The 12,734-nt window shown below is 37.3% G+C and overlaps 1 long non-coding RNA gene across 6 annotated transcripts in view; it reads right to left on the reverse strand.

Annotated features, from left to right (window-relative positions):
• Positions 1-8,829, reverse strand: part of LOC135579599 (uncharacterized) — a 90,212-nt gene extending 81,383 nt beyond the window's left edge. For all 6 annotated transcript variants that reach the window (XR_010473053.1, XR_010473047.1, XR_010473051.1 and 3 more), the window contains exon 1: positions 8,275-8,829. This is a non-coding gene — a long non-coding RNA (uncharacterized LOC135579599). The remainder of the gene's footprint in view (positions 1-8,274) is intronic.
• Between the last annotated feature and the right edge of the window lie 3,905 nt (positions 8,830-12,734).

Raw genomic sequence — 12,734 nt, forward strand, 5'->3', positions numbered from 1 at the left:
CAAATGAAAAACATGCAGAAGAATTAGCTGGTTACTGCAACATCTAACTATGAGGTTCAGAGACAAAACTGACATGATGCATTCAGTAATTTGCTGATGAAAAAGGTTTGGGAGATGTTTTTCATGGCTGCCATGCACATTCAAAAGATACAAAAAAAGTGTTCTGTCTGCTGGCATACATTATGGTCTTGTTTAAAATCTCATTTATAGAGCGCTCTTCTCTCCCCCTTATGCATGATTTATCTTGGCCATTGCACTGATCCCTCCCTCCCTGTTCCTAGTTTCCTCACAGAGCACCAGGGAAGGTGGCTGTTAATTCATCACATTGTGCCCTTGCAAAGAGGCATGCGTGCTCACACAGCCCAACAGAGAGGGCAGTGTCCCCTCTGCTACAGGGCACAAGAAAATCTGGTGTCTCCAGAAACAGCATGCTTCAAACTTTCAGTAACTGACTAGCAATTAACTATCCCAAAATAGTAACTGAAGGCTTGAATCTTCTTAACAACACAAAGCTAGATCAAACTGCTCAATACATTCAACAGCAAGAAGGATGACCATCATCAATCTACTGTGTCACTCTGATGATGTAGTTTTCAACATCCTAATGTATTCAGACATTGTATGTGCACTGCATTGTATGTTATTTGATGCAGTTAGATTATTTAGATCTGAGACACTGAACAGGAATAGATGCAGGTCTGAGTTGAAGGAAGATGAGGATGAAGGACTCTACACAATCACGTAACTTTTCCTGCATTCAGAGCTTGTGTGGAGTTTGCCAATACTCACATCCATGCTCCTTGTATAGGGATTGGACTAGATGACCTTTGGAGGTCCCATCCAACCCAAACTATTCTATGATATGATTGAGAGGATGTGCAACAGGTTTAACTGACCTCAACAAAGCCTCACAATAGGAATCAGCCATTTCCTATTGCAGGTTTTCCTCCCTTCCTGATTACAACTAGAAATTTTATCCAGGACCCAAGATGGCTTTTTTCCTAATTATGTCCTGTCTGAACTAGCACCTAAGAGATTTTCATTGTTTCAAAATAGCAGTAACTGTGAACTTGCATTCTCACATAGCCAGCAGACCTCAGTAAAAGAAAGGGGTCACTGTGATATCACTGCTGCTTGGTAAGTTTTTGTAGTGGGTGGAAAACCAGGCCTTTATTTCCATAACTGATATTCCAATACCTTAAGAATTATGCAGGAAGTCACTTTTGTAAAAAAATAAGTATTTTCCATAAAGCATTGCAGATAATTTCAAAACATCTGTTACAATTATATATCCTCCTTTTTGTCACTGTCCCTAGTGGTCAGTTAAGACGAGTTTCACAGCATTGTTCCTTTTAAGTCTGTTTTAAAAGTGATTGAATGCTAGAGAGATGAGCAAAACACTGACTGCAGTATTTATGCTGATTTGTCACAGCTTGAAATTGCCCTGGAACACTGAAAGCATTTCAGACCTTGTGCAAATCCTCCCTTTGGATTTACAACCTGTTGATGCATATTCAGGAGCACACCATAAAATATCATTAAAGTGGTAAATCTGCCTTCAGCTACTATGAACTTCCCAATCTCCTCACACACTGATACATTTTCTGTTGTTGTTTTCCTTCCACTGCTAACCCAAATAAATTAACTTTTTAATAATAAAACAGTCAGATTGAAAGGGCATGATGCTGAGCTACCTCTGTGATATCCTTACGTGTGGTGCTGTGAAGCTGAATACAGAGACTATTACACTGAAAGAGGAATGGTGCTTGATAAAGAACAGGAGTGACAACTACTTGTTGTAAATGGATGCTGGAGATACCAGCTGGAGTCTAAGATGTATTTCATTGTAACTAATTAAATTTGAATACAGAAGAGGAAAAACCTGCTAATTGTTCCCAGTCATTGTAGAAAATATGCTTTCTTGGCTCCAGCCTCTATGGTACTAGCACAGCAACACCGCTGTTACTAGAGTTCATAGTCCAAATTCTTTCATTTTAAGGCTCCAAGTCATCATTCTACAAGCATCTGTTTTACCTTTTTCCCCCCTAGAGTTTTGCCTCTTTTTACTCTTGAAGCTCTTAATCTCAGGAGAAGGAAGCAGCTAAATTCTTGCCATAATTTCCCTTCCCATATAGTATGAAAAGTTGTTTTTGCTAGAAATATCTATATTCCAAAAATAGACAAAAACATAAAATTGCCCTGGAGTGCAGTATTTCTCTGGTTTATCATAAACATCTCTATACTAAATGGCATCTCTCTCACTAAAGGAGGGAGTCTTCCCTCCTTTCAAAGCAATCAGATATGTAGCATACTGCAAGCCATATTTTATTATTACATGAAAGAAGTAAAAAAAACCCCACAATCTCAATATGTATCCCCTTTCCCCAGGTGACTATTATATTGCAGGCAAATGTAATCTACAGAGGGACTGAGAACAAAGCAGAAGTGTTTGTTCAGCAAACAGGATAGTTCACAAGCTAAAGGGACGGTGTGCATTTATAAGTGGGGATTTTGGTCACAGTAGAGGTTGACTGCATTTTAGCAATGTGCAATTTCTGCCAATACCATCCTTGATTTTATGGGACCTTGCACATCTCTAGAAGAACCACATACATGGCAAAGGAGCAAAGATTAAAACAATTTTATTACTCAAATACTGCAAAGCCTCTCACGCACACAAACAAACAAAATAATAAAATACCTGCCCAATGAAAGTTACAAGGCAGCCAAGAACAATATTATTTGGTAGGAAAACAGCTAGAGCAATCTTTCCTGCCAAAGCTCCTCTCCAAGGCATTGCCCTTGCCCTGCCCTATCTGAAGTATCCTTTAATCCCTCTCCTCAGGACCGTGCTACTGCAGCAGATGATATACTGGACCACAGCTTGAGATTCACTGAGGCTTTTGTCCTAGGAAACACAGCACAGTTATCATCCAAAGGAAAATGGTACACCACCTCTAACTGCCTTTTGATTATCTGCAGGCTTCTAAAACCATACAACCACTAAAATAAAAGCAATGCTGCCTCTTCAAAATGATTAGTTTAACTGCTCCTGCATCACAGCACCAAACCCTGGCATTGGAGCTGGTGTCATGTAACTGAATCGTACACTTCAATTCCCTCTTCTCCTTCATACAAAACACACACCATGCAGATAATACTGATGTCTAAGTTAAACTTCCCAATCTAATGGAAAAAAAGAAGGAAAAAAAAAAAAAAGCAAACCCAAAACTAAAAGCAAACAGGTGAATAATTCCTCACAGTCTGAGTATTTATTTAATTAAGCAGAAAAGTGCAGTATCAGGTTGACAATTCATTTTCTCTGTTCCTATCCAGACTCCTAGACAGGTCTTGGCACAACAGTCTCCAGAAAAAAAACTGTTTTTCTGGTACAGCTTATCCCTTCAACTGGGTAAAGTATCTAGAGGTTAAAATACTTATCAGGTATCTCAAACAAACTGCTGATTACTCAGGAATTAACCTGGAATTTTACCCAGTATATATATACAGATTTTTTTTTTTTAATTAAAATTTCTCTAACCTGTCATCTTCTAAAGATGATTTTTTTTTTGCTTCATTTAAACTCTTGTGGAAAGCATACTTGTGATCTGGGATGATCGTTCCCCCTGTTTCTTTAGTTTATGGCAGTGTTATCTTAGCTACCTGCAAAATCAGGAGAATATTCCCTGTTTATAAATGTCTTATTCTTCCTGGAAGAGGGAACATAAAGATATCCATTTAGACTACTGTATTAGAAAATGGAAATATTCCACGTAGCAGTTGTCAACATTGTTTAAAGGTTTTGTTTGTTTGTTTCTTAAAAACCCTTTGAAGTCCAAAAATTAGACGGTGAGAATTAATTCCCAAAACACTATCTCAGATATTTAAAAGGGAAACAAAACCTGTATCTTGTAGTTATTGCTATTTACTCTCAAGTTATGGCCAAACCATAGCTGCATATTTCTTAAAGACTACTTAGAACACTTTAAAGCATGTGCAGATGAAAGCTAACAACAGTACGCAACACAAGGGACCAGATTTGTATAGAAGGAAGAGATGTCTCCAGTCTGTGAAAGTAAGTCCCATGTTTATTTTAAGTTGCTTCATTTTGGTTACAATTTCCCTGTATATTTTTTCAAGCTAGATGTTATCTTTGTTTTTACACAGCATTAACTGCTAAGTGATTCAAATAGTTAATAAGATAACAACCACACATAAAAATTGTGTTGCTCCTGGAAGTAAAAAAATTTACAGCATCAAAAGACTTCCATAGTGCTTCAAAATAATCATAACTGTTGTCCAAAAGTTGCACCATGCCTAGTGCTTTCTTTACTTTTCCTTAAAGTTGCCTGTAAGTAACTTCAGATGTATCAGGGTTCCTGAACTGGAAGTAAGATTATACATACCCTGGAGGAAAAAAATAAAAATAAAAACGCAAGCTCTATTTAATTACTGGTTATTACTCTGGACAAGAACTCCAGGAGAACATTAGGGTAAAGATCAACTGTGTAAACCATAACTGCCATCTGTACCCAAACTGTCAGCAAAAATCCTTTCCTCTCCAAATCAGGCAGGTTCAGCTGATCTCTTCACATTTACTCTAGGTCACATCACATGATAAATTCCTCCACCTGAACAGCTACCTAGGGGCGGTAGGGCACTTCTCTGGAAATCAAATTACTTCCAGCTTTTCCACAGGACAAGAGAAACCAGAGAAGTTAATTTTCACGTAAACATTCATATTCAGTTTGTGGTCTCTGGGTATTACAGTAATCCTCACAGAAGAGGAGAGCAGCTGCTCTGAAGGGCTGAGCTGCTTTTCTATAGGTTGGACAGTCACTCCTCTCACCAGGCACCAAGACTAATAAGAACTAGGCAGGTATCAGGGGTCCCGACTGGAGCAAATTTTGCAGAGAAGAATTATAATTTTTCTGAGACTAGTGTAAAAAAAGCATTCAAGAAGTCACTAGGTTCTGCCAACGCCTCAAATACAGGTAACGATGTTGTGCACAGGGGACCTGTGCAGGGTCTGGCACTACAGCCTCCCAGAGGCGCCCTATGCACCACAGCTGTGAAACTGTCTCCACACTTTTCAGTTTCTGACAACATATCAATCCCAAAACACTCCTCGTGCAGCTCCTAAGCTCCCATCTTAGCTTGAGCTTGGAGGAATGATAGCACTGGATTTAGAGCAAAAGCATCTTGACTCTTACTTGTAACACAAAAAGAAGCATTGACCATTTTAAGTACAGAAAGATCTTGGCATGAAGGCAAGTTGTAACAGTACACTAAATACTGTACACAGGGTGATGGATACATACACACAACATCAGGATTTATAGATAACAGCAAAAAGTGTAAGACCATTTCCAAATATTTAGAAAAGCTTGGCAAATTTCTTAGTCTCTAAAGATTTGTGTGTAATGTTGCAGGCTCGAGCAAAAGTCCAACAGCAACTTTTTGTTTTTACATTCACAAGAGGAAAGTAAGCATGCAAATTCTGCTACTTATAAATAAGACATTTGTATATACTATGCCCTGTACGTCCAGAAAAAATGTATTATCTGCTATATCAGCATAGCAGCAAAAAAAATGGACTATGATGTTGACATAAGCTATTTTGAAGAAGAAAAAAAAAATAAGTCAGGCTACACAGGATTTGAAATTTAGAAGGTAAACTGTTCATCAAACTTGAAAATGCTATTTAGTGATAGATAATAAAAGAAAAAAAAAAAACTTGCATTCCCTAATTTCCCAGTTAATGTTTATTGATTAAGCTTTTGTTAGAAAAAGGCTATTAGCATTGCATATTCTTAGACAAGTGCTTAAAACAAGTGTTGTAACATATCCAACCATTTGTTCAGTGAAAAGCATTTACAAGGAATCATTTTTCACTCTTTTGAGGGGTGGTGTAGTAGGAGTTATTTCCAACAATGCACACAGAACAAATTAGAAAAAATGCATTCTATTTTATTGGGGTATAAAAACTATTCATCAACAAAGATTTACAGAGGTACAGTTAGTATGTTCAGCCCTACATTGTACTGAAAAAGTCACTTTTCTATTTCTAGACATCACAGAAAGCTTTGGGGAAGGAAAAACAAAACAAAAAAAGAAAAAAACCACAAAACACACCACACAACAATCTCTAGTACATCAGAAACAGGTATTGAATTATGAATACACTAACTTCCATTACACACTTTCCATTTACCTGTACATTTTGAAATAAAACTACTCTTGAACATTAGAATTTTAGCCACCATTCTAGCAAGTTTTATTCCTGCAAAACACTTTTCATCTAGAATGAGTAAAGAAAAAAAAATTGCAAACAATCATCAGGCAGTTATATTATTGCTGTGAAGGCATTAAGTAGCTGACTCACTTAAATCTAGTCAAAGCAGAACACTCTATTCTCAACACCCTGTTCCCACCTTTCAAGAAAAGGCGTTTAGTAAACAACAGCACGACAGTAACTAACTTGTAAACAAGCATATTTACAATCATCTCTGGACATTCTCTTTTGACCTTTCCTTAAAGCAAATGCAGGCTTTTATCCCAACTAATTTTTATTTCTAATTGTAGCTTCAGGTATGATACCATCATCCACACTGCAAAAATTTTTGGATAAAATATTAAGGTCTGATACATATGACTGTAAAATAGTTACTCAGTATTTGCTATAAGAACTCACAAAGTCAAAGGAACAAATCCTGAAGATATTTTGCATATCACTACCTCCACTGTCAACAAATAACTTCCATTGTCCAGAGTTCACAGATACAATGATTAATGCACTTCTTTTTTCTTCTGCAGAACTTGCAGCATTTTAGATTAATATGCAGCAGAAATAAATGTTCTTCTTTATTTAAAAATATGCTGGATCTGTGGGACTATGTTGGGTCCGTGAATTCCCTGATGGAGGGCATGGGAACAGAAATTAGCCTTGAAGATATGAAGGCCTACCCATGACAAAGATGGGAGTAAAGGGGTATCTGGACATGTTAAGGATGTACCCGTGAGAGAGAAGGGAGTAGAAGAGTAACATTGATGATAGCAAAATTAACCAATGAGATGTTACTGCTGTAACTTGTAAACAAAAGTGAAGAGACACATTAATTGGTAAAACTGTATAAAAATGCACTTGTGGCAATAAACGGCATCTACTACCTTCATCCTGGAAGATCTTGGTCTATGTCATTTGTCCATCTCAACCATGACATGGATCATCATCAAAATATTATAAACAGCACATTCTAAAAATCTGTATTTTCAAATTCTTCAAGAAAGTGTAAAAGAAAGTCAGTTTTAAACACTTGGAGAGCAGGAAGACTCAGACAGACACTAGAAAAACTGTTTTAAAAAACAGAAATATCTCAGGTACCATCTCTCAGCAATACCTCAGGTGCCACTCTGATTATTTTATTTTTTTTTTTTTTAACTTTACATTGGAAAGAGTTACCATAAAAGGACAGCACGGAAATAGGGTAGTACCAGCATTTTTACAACTTCAGCAGTATTCTAAACCTTTCTGTATCTTTATGAACAACTGATTATACAGAAAAGGAACCAAGTACTCTTTCCCAAACTCTGTCTGGCCTCAAAGTCCTGTATAGAGTATTTTGCCATTTCATTAGGAAAAAAAAAAAAAGTTCAACCCATTCACACCCCCTTCCCTCCACCCCAGGATTTATTCAGGCTAATATACTGAAAAAGAGGAAGAAAAATGCATATGCTAATCATTAAAATAGGGTTAAGGCTTTTCAGAGCATCAAAGCATTTGACTACATTAATTCCAAACATTTATCTTAAGGTTAATAGCAAAATATAAATTTAAATTCTCAAAAGCATGTTCAGATGAAGCTTAAATTTGGCAGAACAGTGGGACTCATCCCCCCCTACATTATGGTCACAAACTCTTCCGGTAGAAGCCACACCACCCACTAACAACAGGATCTTAACAAAGAAGCCGGGTACTGCACATCTTGAGCTTCCTCACTATTAGGTACAACATTCACAACATGCATCAAAAACATCTTTAAATTGTTTCTTAAAACAGTCTTGAGAGTCAAGCAACAGTGACATGGAGATGACTAACAAAGCTAAGACCCCAGAGCACCTACAGTTTCCCTTGAAAGACCCCTGCAGCAGCCCAGGGTGAGGCTGGAGCTCATACACTACAAGGCAACCCCTGTAGAAGTGGGAGCCAGGTAGTACCTTCCTCTGCACATAACCTGAGCAAAATGGAAACATATTAGCCATAAGCCATCTTACCTTGACTTATCTGTGACAGGTAACAGGAGAGAAACACTGTGAACTCAGCTGTATGTGCCTTTTCCCTGGCATCCAACAGGCCAAAGCCTTTGCCTACAGCTTAAACACTGTCACTTTAGGTGCCAAGCCTCAGACTCCTATCTTCTCTTTCAATAGCTAAACCTTCAGCTGCAAAGCACCAAAGCAAGATAACATCTTGTTCAGAAGGACTGAAGTTGCAGCTGAGGTTTGCTTTTCAGGACATCCTGTTGCTGAAGCAGAGAGCACAGCCACCCACCTGATTGCTGCAGGCACTTCAGCCCTTCCACCTCCTTCAAACAACCAAACTCACCTGCTTTGTTTCCATCCCGTTATAGAAATCACCTGGTTATTTTTCAGATGGATCTGATGGCAAACAAAGCCAGTTGGCTCTCTAGCCTCAAGTTTCTCCTAGTCTGCAAAGCAGACCTGTTGTTTCATTTATAAACTCAAAATAATGTATTTAAAGGTTGGAATGTGTTTTATTATTAACTGCAAATGCTTTCCCTCATAAAAACCTTCCCTCAGATTGGTGAATGGAATTCCCATGTTCTTATGTGCATGTAAAAGTTCAGGAAACCAAACTGCAAGTCTTTTAGCAGATAGGAAAATACACTTAAGAGGAATCTTGGTTTTCACCTAAGACTTCCTTCATTCTTTGCAAAGATAGTTTCAGAAAAGTAACAGCAAGCAGACAATGGTTAAAGGCCTAAGAAAGCAGTAGCTCAGCTTTACATGGATGATGTCAGGAACAAACTAATGAGCCACTGGTCACTCCTGTATCAAAGAAATCTTAGGATTTTGGATGTGACAGATCTCCTAATCATATTTTGCTATTCCTCCTAAATATTCTAGGCTATTATAAGACAAAACAGGAGTAGGAAACAAGAGCTGCTCATAGGTGTAGGAAAATGATATTGAAAGTTGATACTAAAAGTTAAGACCAAAGGTTTTATTAGAGGTGGTGCAGTGGAATGGAGCCTGAGAAAACAAAACGCACCCACAATACAGAAATTATAGCAAGGAGCACACCTTAGAAGGTATTTTTCTATATGAGGGAGCAGGTGAAGGTTTAATGCCCTCGGATGCATGCAAGGGTTTGCGAGATAGAAAAGAGATATATGAAAGAAAAACATTCAAAACTCCATGGTGACAGAGGGAGCCTGTCATCTCTCAAAAAAGAGGGAAGGACACATGGGAAATGGAAGGCAGAAAACTTAAGAGAGGTTGTTATCTATTGGGAAACACTTGGATGCACAGCTAAAGATTTTCAAGGTAAAAGCAGAGCTGTCAGTAAAAGAGTATGCTTATTCAGGCACAGAGGAAAATATATAGATAAATTGTTAGGAGTCCTAAAATATTACTTACATTTTTACAAGCCAAGAAATTGGGGAAAAAAAAAAAAGTTAAGAGTTACATATTTTCAGAGATGTACCTTGGTGACAAAGATGCTTTTGAGAAAACAGGGATTTATACAATCTCAAACACATTAATTCCATAGTCTGTATTCAAAGCTTATCCATCAAGTTTTTACACAGAAGAGGGTGAACATTCAGCCAGCTATACACTATTCATTAATGATGCAAGAGGCTATTTCAGAGAATGGGATCTTTAAAAGCAAACACTGTCATGGGAAGATGAATTTATTTACAAGCCATTAGAATATTTGTCTCTTCTTTTCTTCCACATCCTCACCTGAGCTCAGTCTGTTTAAGAACAACTCAATCAGTCAAGTTGTTTAATAATGAAAGATTCCAAAACTTTACAGTAAATATGTCCCTGGGCTTCTCATTTTCCAAATGAATTTTACAAATAATGCTTTGATTAAGCAGCAGAAAACAGAAAGAATCAGAGATGTCTGAGCAAACACTAATAATTTTAACTTAAATGTTATCTCTCTTGTGTAGTCTGTTTACATTTTAGTCAGTCAGAACCACACACAAAGGTTTGTTTAAGAGAACCAGCAGCAGCAGCTATTTAGTGGCAAGCTGGGTTAAAAATTCATCTATAACTTTCTGAATAAGGAGGGCAAGGGAAGAGGAGGAGGATTTTTTTTCAAGAAACGTTGCTGTTTTAGTGGAAGTCAGCACTTGGTGGAAGCAAGCAGCGGGATATATTGATCTAGCTATGGAAAAAGTTGTGTTGGTCTCATTTAGTCAAAATCAGCCCAAGTGTCCACGAGAAGTGTAAAAAAGGACTTAGAGCAAGGAATGCTGGACTTTACAGCACCAAGACAGGTGCATACCCACCATTCAGCCACCATGGAAGGCACCCTTTCCTTTAGCTATTGCTCCTCTACTCTTTGGTTCTTTTTCTGCTCCTTCTCCAGCATGCATCTTAAGTGCATTTTGAGTAAGATTATGTAGATATTCTGCAGAAAACAGATCCAACTACTCATAAGCTTTAGATTGTTAGACCTGCCTTTTATTTTTTTTCTTTTTTTACATCAGGGAGAAGGCAGATACTTCACCAAGTTCTCAGTAGTTTTGAAAATATCTCCAAGATGACGAAAGACTCTTCTTCTCAGTGAAAACTACTTATCCCCACAGACTTCAGTAAATCTTCAACAAATCTGAATAAGAACAAAATCCAAAATCAGTACATTTACTGAGACAACAGCCTAGGACAAAGAACAAAGTTGTTTTTTTATGAAAATAACTCTGGTAGACTTTTAGCAGTGAATGAAGCTCTGGGCCTTCTAGGCAGAAGACCAAACAAAATGCTCTTAAGATATCCAAAGGAAAAGACTGTTGTAACATCAGAATGAGTTATGGGACATAGTTTACCATTTGCAGTTAATGTTGCTTACATGTGCTCATTCCCAAGGATTTTGAAATGTCTCTGTATGAATTGGAGAGAGCAAAGCCACAGCTTCTTAAGTACTGATGATATGGAAGGGAAGTGCTTCTTCATTTTAAGTAGGTGGGAATTTCCTTTCCTCTATTCTTCACAGCTTTCCTGTCCTCAGCTGATATGGTACATTATATATTTTTAAATTCTATTTATTTTTTGTTGCTTGAACTTTCCTGCTAAAAAAAATAGCAAAATTTTGTACGTATATATGAATGAGCTTCAAGAGGTAAGAAAGCCTTATCTGACAGTGGTTTTATTCTCTTTTATGACCTTTTGCTGTTTTATTTATTTAGATTGGAAGAGGAGATTGTTGCCTCCCACTATTAGCTGTAGTCCTTATGCAATGGACACTCCATCTTTGGTCAAGGCTTCCAAATGCAACTTCCATAGAAATCACTAAAATTTAAAAAAAAAAAAAAAAAAAAAGGAAATCAAGAAACAAATAGAAACAAACAAACAAAAAAGATGATGTACAATAGGGACAGAGAAATACAGAAATGACACAACATAGCAGGAAAAAAAACACCAAATAAACAAACAGAAGCCCAACAAATTATAGAGAAAACAATGCCTGCAAAAATTAGGAGAAAGCACAATAAAGTGAAACATAGCAGAGACTACTCCCTTTTTTTCAACTAGAATTGTTTCAGATCCTGTTGAAGGGAAACAAAATACATTTTCTCTCAACTGAATGCTGGCCTTTCCTGAATTTTGTTACTGGCACTTTGGCATGTATTTAAGTAGACATTATGCTATTTTTTTCCATTTTTAGAAGTCATCGTCACGCCACTGAGTTTTTTAGCAGCATTGACACATCTTTACAAGCACTGCTGACATCAATAGTTCTCATGATCAGTATTTATGCAAAACATTTCTCTTTGGGGAAAAAATATACTCTTTATTTTCATTACTGAGTTGAGGTTTGCATTTGTTGTTTATATTACTGATTTACTTGCTACAGCAAAACTTTTAGCTTGAGGTATCAGATATATTTCAATGAAGCACTAAGTAAAGCCACTATTACCTGTAGCTAGAAGCACACTGTACAGTGTTTTGTCCTGTAATTTGCACTTCTTCCTTTTGCTAATCAAACTCATCTATTTCCAGTTGCCCACTGCTCTGATAGCAGCCTCTGTGTGTTTGTGTGCAAGCGTAATCACAGCATCTGACAGAACAGCAGCACCAGCCAAGTGGAAAATACAATTTCCAGAAGATAAAAACATGCACTCTCAGAGACAACAATATGCCTAAAGAAGTGATCTGTTAAATGTAGTTACCCAGTAATTTAGCAGTGAAAACAATCAAGATTCCTCTTGTGGTTCTCATCTAAAGGTTCCCTAGGAACCCTGTGTTCTTTTTTATAATTAAGAACAGATTTGATACTTACTAGGGGCTGACATATCCACCTGAGATCTCAGGGACTTATCACCTTGGATGAATAATTGTGTCGCACAGCCTCTAAACTTTACAAAAATATGAAGTATGGAGGACATCCTCACTTTTGAAGGAAGGAGGAAAGCAGAGTTTTTGCCAACTTCTCTAGTTCTTTTTGCTATATGAACATACACATTGATACACGTTGGCTTAAA

The sequence above is a fragment of the Columba livia genome, chromosome 1 (genome assembly GCF_036013475.1).
Source record: "Columba livia isolate bColLiv1 breed racing homer chromosome 1, bColLiv1.pat.W.v2, whole genome shotgun sequence".
NCBI lineage: Eukaryota > Metazoa > Chordata > Aves > Columbiformes > Columbidae > Columba > Columba livia.